Below are 15,271 nucleotides of genomic sequence, written 5' to 3' on the forward strand. Positions count from 1 at the left end.
GACAGATCCTTAGCCCATAGGTAATCTCCCACTAATTAGCTACCTCCCACCCATGGAATTATTTATGTAATACAGGATGCTAGAAGTCTTACCCTTAGGGGTACTATGTAAATATGGCTGAGGCCAGGCAATATAATGGAGTGGTAATAGCCAGAAAAGAAAGTTTCTGAAATGCCAGCAGCCAAGTTGGCATGGACCTTAGGGCTCCATTAATGGGTCATTCCTACAGCAGCTTGCCCCTCACACTTGGCTCAGTGGCCTGTCAAGATGATTATTTTCACTGTGAGCTGCCTCATAGTCACTAACTAAAACTCTTGGGACTCAATAATCCACTCATATTTTTGCTGAACACTCATTCTGCTCAACCCTATGTTAGGGCCTGGAGGTACAGGGTTGTGAAAAACAGACCCAGACTCCAGAACCCTGCATGACTGTTGGCAATGGGGTGTTGAGGCCTGTGTCCCAAAGCCTCTTTTGATGAGGAGGCGCTAAGTGTATGAGCTTACAGACACCAGCCTAAGATGACTACATAGGGAATATGGGGTACATACCCTATAGGGTATGAGCTACATATTCTACAGTTATTCACTGGTGCCCTGTGCCCCGCTCCCAGGTTTCATTTCACTACTAAAGTATGGTTGGAAAATTATACATTTTTAGTCTTTCTGGATAGGATTCTTGAATGGGGGGGGGGGTAAGTTGGGCATATTTATTTTACCAAATAGTGCTTTTTCTCTTTTTAACAGAAAATTTTATAGGAAAAGAAGTCAGGAGAAAGTGGTTTGGTATATCGAGGCAGGATAGACGTTAGAGCTTTTGGATAGAAAAAGATGACAAGTGGGAAATAATCAAAGCGCCTGCATTTGAAATGTTTCCCAGTTGGTTTTTGTTTCTGACTAATTAGTTGTAACCTCCAATGTGGTTTAAAGTTTATAAAACATTTCTAGGCAGTTTTCGTGCTCCAGCGTGTCATTAGGAACTCTACTGCCATACAGTTAAAGATCTGCCAGTACTTTTCGGAGGAAATTATAAAAGCAGTTGTTTGGTGGTACAGTTTTGCTCTCTCTGAAACTGTTAAAGTGAACACTATTGCCCTTTGATGACGTGGGGTTAGAGTGTCAGGATAAAGCCATAGACATGAAAAAAAAAATTCCTATAGTTTCCCCCCGCCCCCCAAATGGCTGTGGATGATTGGGATGTTGTCAGGAGAGCACTTACACATATAGAACGTGACTGATACATAGTAATACTGAAAACAGGGAGCCTTTCTTTTATACCTTTACTTGTATGTGGCGAAGTTTAAATTCTGTTTTATTAAAGAGACTGGGGATTTAGTTAGGTTTTGTGGTTGTTGATACTTCAGTAGACATAAGTGAGTTTTACCTGTTGCTTGTGTGAGTTGAGGGTGTTGGGGGTGGTGGTGCATAGAATTGATTCTGTGTTATAAAAATGAGTTGCTGGGTGTATGCTTAAATGGTCTACAGGTCCCTTCTTCCAATTCAGGACAGTCTGTTTGTTTTTATCATCTGTAAGAACAGTTAGAATAACACGCTGTTTAGGAGATTAAAAGGATATTAAAATGCAGCCATACACAATATATCAGTCTCCTGAGAGACCATGGAAAATGTAACTGACTGGGGCCAGGAAACTTAGAGTCGATGTCCATTGGTAAGATAAAACACTTTAATAGATTTCAGATTTTTGTTAGTATAATTATTTTGAAGATATGAAATATGAGTTTATTTTTAAGCCTTATGATTAAAAATTTTTATGAAACATGACTATTTTAATTATATTTATAACAATATTCTTAATGTTGGATTGTTTTTTAAATTTTATTCTTTCCTTTCAAACCTAAATTTAATTATGAAAGTTTTTTTTATCATTTCATTATTTATATTAGAAAGAATCAGTAACTGGAATACACTGTAGGTCTATAGGAAATTTTGGCAATAATTATTCAATGACTCATGTAAAAATTATCCATTTTAAAAACATGCTCTTTTAGATATCTTCCAGAATATCAGATTGACATAAAGCAGATCTTTAAAAAAATTAAAAGCAGTTGAATCATGACTATTTTATTTTAAAAGTCAACTGGAATCGTTTTTCTTCCTCACATTTTTTCAAGTCACTTGCTGATGAAGAAATGTCTTTATATTTAGAGTTCAATACTCAGGTCCTGATGGATCTTACCAGGGTTACTTATCTTTATTTCAGTACAATAAATGGATTGCTAATCTTTTCCCGTCACTGTTTCCAAGTAGATGATGGATTTTTGTTTCAGTTTACAGTTCATTGTTTTTAGAATGGTTGTACTTTGTTATACACATAAAGGCTTATTACAGAAAAATTCAGATTCACCTTAGTTACTCCTTTTGTTTAATAATTAAAAGCTCTGTTTTCTTTGTAGAAAGATGACTTTTAATATTGAACATACATCAGCTATGGAGAGCTTGTTTGATTGGTTTATAAGTGTGTTATCATCTTTTAGTTAATATTTTCTTTGTGTATAATCCTGGTTCTTAAAAATATAGCAATTAATGAAAGTTAAATATTCTATTATCCTCGATATATTTTGACTCTTTTGAGTGTTTATGGGAAGTTCTAAGAGTTTTCCTTTCTTTTTCCATTTTGTTTTTAGCATTAAGCAAAGGTAATTTTTTTTGTAGTTTAAAGAGATTAATAAGCTAAAAGACCGATTAGTCTCTTTTTGGATGATTTCTTCTAAAATCAGAATTTTAATGTACTCTACAAAATATAATAAATTCAGATAGTTTGAAACAAAAACATTACAGATGGATTAAATAATCACTTGCCTTGCTTACATACATTTATTCCAACAAGACTCGAATGCATGATATATTTCTAGCTCTTTAGACGTAATGAGAAAAATCTTTCTGAATGTTTTGCAAAGAAAACATAATCTTTCTCAGCAATTAGGTCTTATTGATGAGAGTGAGATAATTTTATCCTAATGTGTTTTCTAATAAAGAAGTGAAAAGGCACATTTGATTCCAACATTTATGAAAACATTATCTCAATTATTAATGTGCTCTTTTCCCTTGAGATAAATTAATCTAGTTGCACATGGTTTCCCCATTCTGCTTAACATCAGAATTTAATATGACTGGACCTGAGGAATGTACACAGTGTGTACTTAAAATTCTACTGGAATAAAATACGGAAGTTTAAAATAAAGTTACAGTTTAAGATAGGCTAGAATTACTTGGGCCTTTCAATTCAAAGTCTGACTTGACAAGACATTTTAGCAACAATGACAAAATAAATTGTGCTTATTTTCACCCTAAAAAATTATTCTGCTAATTGAAATAATGTAGTGACTTGTTAGGATTACAGTCAAGGTACTAGAAAGGGATTTAATTTTATAGAACCTGTCTTCTCTTTGCCTGAGTAAATTTGTGTCTCATTTTCACTTGTGCTATGTGGAAACTTTCATTATTTTTCTTCAGAAAATCAAGAGGGATAACATAATATGGTTCTTTTTGTGGTTTGATGTTGTGCCATAATATTTTAGATTTAATAAGAGTTTTGCTTTTAAGCAAATGGTCTATTTTTCATCATTACCATTTAGCTTAGGTCAAAAGACATTAATGAAAACCAATATTAAAAATATATTACATGTTGCTACATGTTTATATTTCAAAGCTATCATAAGTAATTGGTACTAGAAGGAAATGAATTGATTTCATATTTTAAATGTATTTTGTTTCTATAAATGATCCAATTCCATTTATAGTACTGTACCCATTTGTATATACTTAGATGTTGAAAAAATCATTTAAAATAAATTATTTTAAATTAAAATAATTTTTAAATTAAATTAAAATCATTAAAAAATTGTTCCAGTGATAGTACTGTAACTATGTACTCCATATTTTGCTTTATAGACTTTGGCTCATTTTGGCTTGACTCATCAAAACACCAGGGAATAGAATTATGTGGCTGTCACAGTTATATTGAAGTAAAAATTGTGTTTCTTAGTAATTTATCATTTAATATACTAGACTGCTTGTCAGCTTGGTTTTGAATATGTCATTTTTATGAAATCCAAATAATTTCTCCTTAAAAATAAACCATAGTAATGTTACTGTTATGTTTTAAATTATGCAGGGTAACAGCTGGTGTATCTCTTTGGTTTTGCCTCATTTGATTTGAAGATGTCTTTTAGAGTGGTGCCCATTTGATAGAGTGTGAGTGTTTTCTAGTTTTACATAAACTGTAAAACCATCTGCCGCCTCTTGGGATCGTTTCCAGCATTGTGTTAAAAACCAAAACTTAGTACTTAAAATTGGCTTTGAAAAACTCCATGTAAGTCCTGGTCCTTTTGGCTTATATATCCCCCTGGACTGTGCCACCTTAGTTTTCTAAGTCCAAAAATGACTATGCTTTAAAAAAAAAAGAAATGGCAAGAGCTATTTGGAAATTCTCGTGGTAGTGAGGTTTAATCCAGATATGCATGCGATGCTACAGTGCTTTAGTTGCAAATACTTTGTAAAGAGTTATGCATTCTGTATCTGCAGGGCTGTTTTTCTCATTCGTCAGTCCAGTTTATCTAGTGTTTACAGACTTCTTTTATTGATAGCATTTGTCCATGTAAAGAAAACAATTCAAAGTAGTTCTTGGCCCATAAGTATTTTCTTATATCATATAATTTTTTTTTTCTATTTTTACACAGTGAGATAGAGAAATTCAAATCAGAATCTTAGAGGTACCTGGAGAGATGAGCCCCCCCCCCCCCCCCCCATTACTGCATGGCAGCAAGCGATCTGATGAAAATGTGATTATGGCAACACTAGGCCTGAGAAACCTGCAGGGGAGCCTTTATATTTCAGTGTGTCAGTGAAGGCAGTTTTAATTATTCAAGTAAATTTATTGTGTTATCCAGAAATCACTTAGAGTTGTAGTATAATATTATGAGTTTTAAAAATTGAATACAAAAACTGCCTCATACTTAGCCAAGGAATCACGTCCACAGTATCAGAATTCTCTTTTCTCGGAGGACGGATGTGGTACGTTGACAGTGTGGGGAAAATGTGTTGCCGTTTTAAAGAATGCCGAGTATAGAACCGCCTGGAGACTGCCTTGCTCTGTCTTTTTCTTTCTTTCTAAGAATCGTCTATACCCCAAGATTTCACGAGTTCAGACATTCCTTGTGTATTTACACAAGGAATACAGACTCCGGTATAACTACTTAGCATAAAAGCCAGAGAAGCCAGAGCAGAATATAGTTTTCCTTGTAAGCATTTGCCACCTCACTCAGATAAGTTACAGAATTCCATTATCCAAATTGTTACACATGTGTGACAGAGGTTGACCTTTCGTCATGTCAATCCTTTCTGTGTAGGCCCCAGGCTCCAGCCTAATGGCTCAAACCCTGATTTACTCACTGTAATAAGGGCAGGAGGTCGAGCAATTGTCAGGCTGCCTGTTCGTACTCTTCTTGGAGCCCGGTTGAAGGCTGTTAACACAAAGCTTTTCAAAGTGAATTTACAACCAGCACCACTGACAGAGGCCAATCAGTGCACCATAAATGTCAGGTTAGTGAGATTGAGCAGTAAGTAAAGTACTGACAGCACACTATTGGCTGGAATCAATTGGCCAAGGTTTAACTGAGAAGAGCAATCTACGTGTGGTGCGCTCAGGGAACGAGCTAAGCGTGCAGCCCGGTTCCGTGGACCGCCCGCAGGTTTACCTGTTAGCGGGAGCGTGAGGGCGGAGCGTCACCCATTGGCTTCAGAGCACCGGGAATCATCGCGCTGATGTTCTTTGCAACCTGGAAGCTGAGAGTGGCCGAGCCTGCTGACTCTGAGGCTTGGGGATAAAAACAGCCCTTCCTTTAGACAGAAGGGGGAAAAAAAACAACAAAAAACAGCTTTAACAATATGGGGCTGTCAGAACTGGGAACACATCTAGTGCATTACAGTTCAGTGAAAGGTAATTTGCTTAAATTCCAAAACTAAAGCAGGTATTTACCGGAAAGCGCAGGCAGAAGCCTGTCGTTTTGCTCCTCAGAAGGCTTAGCAGTGTGAAACTTTCACGGAAGTCACTAATGAGTGATTATGGGCTGAGGGTCTGAATTTCCATGAGATGTGGTTTCCCCACCAGACGGAATGTTTTTATCATTTCGTGTAATGACAGCCTGGACAACAATTCATTTAGCTCTGAAGGCATCAGCATTAAAATGGAGGAATCCATTAAGATGCTGTATGCAAGGATTTATAAATTAGGCAATTTCCTTGATTATTGCAATCATTTACAAAATTGATTGTTCCAGTGTGGTATAGGCAGATTTCAGCAACAATCATTGACAACAAGCACATTCTCTGATATCTATAGCTACTGGTCACCAAACTAGGTCACTAGTCCTCATCCCCCTGCTGTTCTGGGTCTCAAGGTCAGGCAGACTTTCAGGGAAGTTTATAATTATGATGTTTCATTTGTCTTCAGAGGAGACTCACCCAGGCTATGAGGGTAGGTGCAGGTTGTCCTAAAGGTTGTACCATTGTTTTTATGTTTTAATCTTAATTTTGGAGGAGGGTGTTGATCCTGATATGCTTCACATCAGTAGCACAGATTTTTGAGATGCTGCCAACTTAAAAGGAAATAATTTTTGCAAATAGCAGCTGTAAATATTTGTTTGATTGAAGATCTAAAAGTCAATAATATGTTTTATTTGTTGGTCCTTAGAGTTCTAATTATCCAATAGATATATCTTGGAGTCACTGGATTTTAGATCAATTAATTCTGGAAGGCATAATAAAGACATTGTTACAAGTGTGAAACGCTCAAAATGTTGCAGGTTTTCCTATACAAGAACACACACTACAAGTGCACTTGGTACTTAATCACTAACCACAAACCACAAAGTTGCTTTTATTCCTGAAATACCAGAGATGGGCATGCCAGATGTGTGTGCAGAGTTCTACCTAATGAAAGCTAGCCATGCGGTTTATGCTTAGTACAAAATAGCTTACTTTAGGCATTTACTCTTAATCATTTTGTTTTTAATCATAATTTCCCATTTTTTTGATCTCTAACACAGACTAGGGATTAAAAAAATAACTCTTTAGAAAATTGCTTAACACTGTTGGGAAGGTAAATAATTTTTAGTTTATCCTGATTTATATGTATAATAATTTGATCCCAAGGTAGTTCTTTGTTTTTTGTTTGTTTGTCTTTTATCCTAACCTGAGGACATTTTTCCATTTATCTTCACATAGAGCTGGAGGGACGGAGGGAGGAAAAGAGAGAGAGAAACATCGATGTGAGAGAGACACATCGACTGCTTGCCACCCACACAACCCCAACCAGGGCCGGGGATGAACTGCAACCAAGGTACGTGCCCTTAGTGGGAACAGAACCTAGGACTCTCTGGTTCACGGGCCGACACTCTAACTGCTGAGCCAAACTGGCCAGGGCTTAATGTAGTCCTTTGGTTAAAAGGAGAAATGCTATGTTTGATGGTACCTTGCATTTTTATTTTACTATGGTTGCTTAGTATGGTTGCTCAGAAGTTCATTCTTATTTTTTAATTAGTTGTAAAATTCACTGCTTAAAAATTAAGTAAAAAGGCATTGTTTTCACTTGTCTTGATATTATCCCATTTTTATTAATTTTATTTTTGCAGTATTTCTGGTTTCTGTTAAGACTTAAAAGTCATGTGACTAGATTTGTCTTGGGTGAACTGTGAATAATGCATTCAGTATTATAGATGATTTTGCCAGTGGTTTATTATTTATTTAATAAGCCAAAACCTACTTCATGCAATTGTGAAATAATGATATAGGATTAAGCCTACTTTATTAAAATGAACAGTGTTTTTCACTCTCTGTGATCATTTTAAATTAAAGCTGCCTCAGATAATGAAGTGTTTTCTATAGAAACATTCAGTGTAATCTAATTCAGTAGAAACTTCTTAAGTGCTTTTTAATTGGAATCAAATGAAATGTAATCAAGTCATGTTTTCAGTGTCTTGTAAAGCACCAAGACCTAAGTATTGTTAGCACACTTGGGAATATTAATGTTTATCACAAAAGTAGCAGTATCAAATTCTCAAATATTCATACAAACTCCAAAATGGTAGGTAACCCATAAATAAATTCTAGGTTAGAGTACAGTGCTTTCAGAACCTGTTGTGTTTGTCCCATACTAATATTAAATTTTGTGATATAAAAAATACACAAATAGTACTTGGGAGAGAGAGAGTCCTGAAAAATATCGGGCTACTGAGGAAAGTACTTAATTTCAATTAATTGCAATTTAAAATTTGACCCAATTAATCTATGAAATGGAATATCTAATTATTAAGCTTTAAATGGTAGAAAATGAACTTTTCTATTAAAAATAATTAATGCTCAGCCCTGGCTGGGTAGCTTCATTGGTTAGAGTGTTGTCCTGATACACCAACGTTGTAGGTTCAATTCCCAGTCAGGGCACATACAAGAATCATCCAATGAATGCATAAATAAATAGAACAACAAATTGATGTTTCTTTCTCTCTCTGTCTCTCTATCTCTCGCTCGCTCTCTCCACTCCTGCCTTCCTCTCTCTGTCTAAAAGCAATAAAAAAATAATGCTCATCATAAGAAATTCAAACTATGTAAAAGTATAAACCAGTGGTAACCATTTTTGATGATGTTTCTAATAGCCTTTAATGAGATGACCAAGTAATATAATAATGCACATTTATTTCATTGAGTCAAAGTTTTGGTAAAAGATATTTGCATTATCTCCTTGATACTGAAAAACACATTTTAAAAGCAGCAACCAATGGGATAGTAGTCTTCATAGGATCTCCTGCAAATGTTTTAAATCTGGCTCACCCGGGAATAGATTTTGATTTTGTGTGTAGTCCCATTCTCCCGTCTCTGTGTCTTTCCTGGTGGGAAATTTGATGAGCAGTGGGAAGAGTCTACGGATACTATAGAAACACGTCTACCGATGTTTTTGTATGTTTTGTAGTGCGTCTTCAATAAGACTAGGGCCTTTCTGGGTCCATTGGGAGATTTTAATGGTCCTCGGAGAGGAAAGAGGAATTTTCTGTTTTTCTTTTTTGCACATGAAGGTGTTAGCAGAAGAGGATCAGCTCTTTTTGAAATGCTTTTCTAAGTAGAAAGACTCATTACTTTATCTAGTTGTATGTGAGACTTCAGCGAAACTTCTTAATTTTTTTGTGCCTCTATTTCTCCATATGTAAAAGAGAGTCATACTGGACTAGCATGCAAATTAGACAATGTCTATTACTTTTGTGTAACCAAAAAGACTGCCCCCCCTCCTTTTTTATAAGAATGTCTACTTTATTTTTTAAAATATTTTTTCTTTATTGATTTTAGAGAGAGAGGAAGGGAGAGAGAGATAGAAACATTGATGAGAGAGAACATTGACTGGCTGCCTCCTGCATGCCCTCCACTGGGGATCGGGCCCACAACCTGGGCATGTACCCTGACCCGGAATCAAACCGGTGAACTCTTGGTGCATGGGTCAGTGCTCAACCACTGAGCCACACCAGCCAAGCAGAGACTGGCTCTTTTTCAATTGGGATTTTTTTTTTTTTTTTGGCACATGCCCCTATCGGGAACTGAACCTGGGACTCTCTGGTCCACAGGCCAACGCTCCAACCACTGAGCCAAACTGGCCAGGGCTGTGACAGTAACTCTTTTTTTTTTTTTTATCCTCACCTGAGGACATTTTTCCATTTTTTGTTCAGATAGAGTGGGAGGGAGGGAGAGGAAGAGAGAGAGAGAGAGAGAAACATCGACGTCAAAGGTACACATAGAGTGGCTGCCACCCGCACAACCCAACCAGAGCCGGGGTCAACTGCAACTGTCATACGTGCCCTTAGCGGGAACCGAACCCGGGTCTCTCTGGACCGCAGGCCGACGCTCTAACCGCTGAGCCAAACCGGCCAGGGCTGTGACAGTAACTCTTAAGTCTCTGGTGGACTGTGCACATAGTTATAAAGAGCCTCATTATTTATTGGTTAAAACAAAAGATTATACACAGTAGACCATGACACCCAGTTTGGATTCAATTACTACCGAATCAGGCTTAAATCATATTTAAATGAAAGTTTATTTAGCCCTGCTTATATGTAAGAAAAAAAATTATGTATCAAAGGGATACCACACAACATGGATTTTTAAAAATCACTGGATGGCTTCAATTTCTAAAACTCCATTGCTAATGGGGGGCAACAAGGACAAGTACAAATACTGGGCACATAAAGAGCATTTCCTGGGTGGACAAGATTCAGTAAGTGAAACCACTCTTAATTCTCACGGTGGAGAACTGACTTTCAACATGCAAATGTAAGGGGAACGATTTAGTCACATCAAGAAAAATCACGAGGAAGCTCTGAACCTGAAGGTCTTTGGACCATGGACCCTAAATCAGGAGCAGTTCATTGGTGGGTTTGACACTGGATGTTGAATTCTGAATAGAAAAACATCTCCATACCTAGCATATTTTGGCTTGTCAATAAATATTACATGACAACAAATCAACATAATGGCACATTTGCCACTGTCCATAAAAAGGTATATGCAGCTGTGTATGTCCCAGAGAATGTCGACATAAAAGTACATCATACAGATTCTGAATACAAGTCCATGTTGACCCCATGAAAAGCCAGAATTCCAAGTGACAGTCTGCATTTAGAAAAATTTAGATGAAAAAAATAAATATAAATACCAGAATGTGTCATACAGAAGAAAAATGTAGACTAAAATGAATATTTTTCCCAATATATATTTATTTCATATTGTAATCATTTCTATTATGGTATCTGGAGTTTCCCATCTTAGATGGTAATCTAAGCAGGAATGATATTCAGAATATTTGACAAATCATCTTATACCCTGCCCCTTAAACGGATGCCTGCCATTGTATCTGCATTCCACAGGTTATATATCAGCTCTGAATCTAAGGTAGCTAGCAGAGATTTAGCAAAGCTGTTAAACAGATAAAACAATAAAAACATTAGATATAGCCCTGGCTGGTTTGGCTCTGCGGTTAGAACGTCGGCCCGCGGTCCAGAGAGACCCGGGTTCAGTTCCCACTAAGGGCACGTACCTGAGTTGCAGTTTGTCCCCAGCCTCAGTTGGCGTCCTGTGGGTGGCAACCAGTCGATGAGTCTCTCTCACATCGATGTTTCTTTCTCTCTCTTCCTCCTTCTCTTCCTCTCGCTCTATCTGAAGATGAATGCAAAAGTGTCCTTGGGCGAGAATAAAAAAACAAAAAATATTGGGTATAATAATAATAATCTATAATGGATGTAAAGTCAGTTTTGTGAAATGAGAGTTCTGGAGTACAATGTGAATGTACTTAACACTACTAAACTATACACATACATGGTTAACATGGTAAATTTTCTGTATATTTTATCATAGTTCTTTAAAAAGAATAAGTTTTTTCTAGTGATTTTTCCTCTAGCTCAGTAACTCTTACTCTAACATACAGGCACAGTGAGGTCAGTAAAATTCAATCTGGAGACCTGCCCCTAAAAGATTCTGATCCAGTAGAACTGCGTTGGGGTTCAGGAGTCTGTTTTCTTAGCAAATGTCCCTCATGATCCTGGAACTACACTTTAAGAAGCAAATGCCAGGCTCCACCTTTTTCTATCGTTTTCTGTGGTTCTCTGCTTCCCTTCCCACCTCTTTCACTGTCTTGGCTACTCTTGAGCTCACCTGGCCTCTGCTTGGCTTTAGTTCTGTACCTGGTCTAGTCTTGTTTGTGTGTTAATTCTAGTTTCAACCTTGCTTTCATTCCTGCTGCACCGTGGCTCCTCTCTGGACATTTCCAATTTCTTCCCTTACTACCCCTCACGTCTCCCCGCCAGATAGATAGATAGATAGATAGATAGATAGATAGATAGATAGATAGATAGATAGATAGATAGATTCATTAAAGAATTACTAACAGGCAGCAAAATTGACTCTTAGGACTTTCATCTTCTCTATATTTCAGAAGTTTACTTGGCCAGGTGTAAGGAAGCAGTCAGAAAGGCAGAAAGCTTTATATTTCGTGTAAACTGCAGTGTGTAGTTAGCCCCCCAGTAATCAAAGTGGGCTTCAGGAAGAGGTGGCCCACTGGAAAGCATTTGGTCGTGTTCATAGGGCCTGAGTCCCAGCTCCCACTGGGTCTGAGCTACGCGACTGTGCGTGAGCAGACACCTCTCCCCCTCAGCGCTGCCTCTAACTGCACAGTCGCCATTTCTCTTGCCAGCCCCTCTGTGCAGTCCTGTGTCATAGAGAGAGGCCATATGTGCTCCTTGCCTGACATTTGCAATTTGCAGTCTATACATTTTTGCTCTGCCAACTTTATCTGCAAATTTGCTGATCTTTTTCTGTCTTCCCATTTGGCTTCCCACTTCTGCCACTGACGGAGGTAGTCTGTGAGCATGCCACAGCCTGTGTTCTGATCCTGCCTCGTCACGCTCAGACAGCTCACCTGTTCTTATTGTTTCAGTGGCTCCCTGTGAGGGATGGCTCTCAGACTCCATTCCCCCACTGAACTCTCTTAAACCCTGTATCCTCAGTTGTCGGAGGCACATCTCCACTTCAATATCCCGACATTGTTTCAAATTGAGTTCGCTGTCTGTGCCCATCACACATCTCCTCAAATAGCTGTCTCTTTGTCCTTAACTTACGGTGCTCTCTTGGTCCTTTTTGGCCAATGAGCCCAACATTTTGGGGTTACTATAACAGCTTTTTAATATATTTGTATCCTAGCAACTAACAGTGCCTAACATACAAAAGGCACTTAATAAACACTGTTGATCTGATAGCAATAATGAGAGCTAACACAATTAAGCTGAAACCGTGTGCCAGGCACTCTGCTATGAGCTTAATTCATCTTCAGAATAACTCAGTGAGGTAGTCATTTTTCAGATGAAGAAACTTTTCAGACGAAGGCACAGAGAAGTTAAGTAACTTGCCCGAGATTGTCTGCAGTAAAGGTAGGATTCCCACTGTGTTGTGGGCTGCTGAGTCTTTGCCCTTAGTCGGTCTGTAGCTATGCTGCCCCCGCCCACTGTCAGACCTGGACTCCCGTTGTCTTATGGGGCCCGTCTCTGCCACAGACTGCACGCAGCTGACCCGGCCTCTGGACCTGGGTGTGCGCTCTCCTTCCATGCCGGGCACTGCTTTGGTTCCTCAGAGGCAGCCCAGCCAGAGCTTCACAGAAGCCCGTAGCTCAGGCCCTTGACATGATTAGTCCACCTCGTGTTCTAGGACAGTGGGCTTTATGTTTGTTATTCCAGAAGATGAAAACTCGCCAGAATTCAGAGACACCCACGCATTGAGAAACGACTATGCATGTGGCATCTTGCTGGTCACAGAGACAGGCAAGACCAGCTCTGCCATCAAAGACTATAGAGTAGCAGGACCATGAGTAATTCCACTTGCAATCAATATGTAAAAAGTTGCTTTTTGTGGTGCACCGGAGAAAGAGGTGGCTGCTGAGAAGATTAAGGAAGGAGAAGGAATTTAACCTGGGGACATAAATGGCTAATACCCCAGGAGTCAGGAATTAGGAGGAAAGATGCTTCTGGGGAAGATCACTTCTTATCAGTGGAGCTCCACAGCCCTTGCCAGCCCAGCGCTGTGCCTGTCTGCTCCTTCACTCCGAGCGAACTGCTTCCTGCCCTTTACCAGTGTCCTGCTAACTTCCACTGCAGTGATTTAGCAGGAGCTGTTTCTTTACCCAGAAGGCTCTTCCTTCTTATTGTGGTCAACCTATATCTTTTCATTTTTTAGAGTCAAATCTCCCAGTATTTTATTTTATTTGGGGCTAATCCCAGGTTTTCACTACCCTTTCCACATTTCTTTCACACACACACACCCCCACCCCAACGCACACACATACGCACAGCTGTGAAAGTTTTGCTTTATCACCTGATTTTGTAGCCTCAGTTAGTTTGGTAAACTCATACTTGGGACATACTTAGACTAAAAATTATTTGTTATTTAGATATAATTCAACTTTGAGTGGGCACCCTGTATTTTTATTTGCCCAATTTGGCAATTTTATTAAGGTGACAGTTTGAACCTTGTGACTGTCAAGGGGGCCAGGGGGCCAGAAACGCAGTGTGTGCAGAGGTGTGGTTGGAAACATGGTCAGAGGGCTGGGCCCAGGTAAATGAGACTGTGGGAAACATTTTATATTTATTCTAAGTGAAGTAGACCTTACACGAGGCGTAGCACTAACTGATCGCTCTGGATGTTCTGTGGAGAACAGTCCGTGTTGGGGCGAGGATGTATGCTCTTAGGAAGAACTCAGAAGACAGGAGGTGGCTGGAGAAATAAATGAGGAGCTGTGACCCTATAGCTGCCATTTAAGTCTGTAGGACCATCTGAGGTCAGCCGGGGAGTGTGGGTAGACAGAGCTTTGACTAGAGGAGAGCTAATATGTCTCCAGTTCCATAAGTCTCTGTGGATTGGATATGTAGGTCTAATGTGGATTAGGAGCCATATAGAGGGTGAGGCAAAAGTGGGTTAAAGTTGTTTGTATGGAAAATAATACAATAATTAGTAATAATGCAAGAATAAACTGTGTTTTGCACACTCACACTGTAAACCTACCTTTGGTCCACCCTGTAGTTAAGAATGGTTTGAGTGGCTCATCTCACATCCCCCCTCAGCTAGTGATGGCAACAGTCCTCACTTTTGCCTGTACGGTTGCCGTGACAGTGAGGCAGTAGTGTAGTGACTTCAGAATGATGTCACCACTCCTAAACGTATTGGAATCTGTTAATCATGAGGTCATTATATGTTCCGGTTGAGGACTTTACTGGCATCCTTCCCCAAAGAGAGGGATGCTTAATTGGACTCACCTAAATCTTCTACCCAAAATCTCGTTCATCTCCTCTGCTCAGAGTGGGGCATCTCACATTGATGTCTCTTGTGCTTTTCAGAGTGCTTCTTGTGAAGTCTTCATTTTTTTATGATTACACGGGCTACATGTATTTCTGAAGGGGAATTTGGAAAATGCAGAAAAATATTTTAAAAGGAAAAGAAAAATGAGCTATAATTAGTTTGGTGTCATTCTTATTGCAGTTAGTGTTTTCTTTTAATATATAGATGAAAACATGCTGTTTGACTCATAAAATTATAAACACTTCCCCCATCTAGAAAATTCTTTGAGTATATAGCCAATAAAAATGACTAGCTATATACGCCTCATATGGTTGAATTCAGTTTTTGAACATCTGTGTTGATCCTCCCTTTCTCCCTCTCTCCTTACTTTGAAA

General features: G+C 38.6%; 1 protein-coding gene across 1 annotated transcript in view; it reads left to right on the forward strand.

Annotated features, from left to right (window-relative positions):
* The window catches only part of PRDM6 (PR/SET domain 6), a 99,396-nt gene that overhangs the window by 10,566 nt on the left and 73,559 nt on the right, over nt 1–15,271 (forward strand). The gene's annotated exons all lie outside the window — the stretch shown is intronic.

This window comes from Molossus molossus, unplaced genomic scaffold (genome assembly GCF_014108415.1).
Source record: "Molossus molossus isolate mMolMol1 unplaced genomic scaffold, mMolMol1.p scaffold_m16_p_3, whole genome shotgun sequence".
Classification (NCBI taxonomy): Eukaryota; Metazoa; Chordata; class Mammalia; order Chiroptera; family Molossidae; genus Molossus; species Molossus molossus.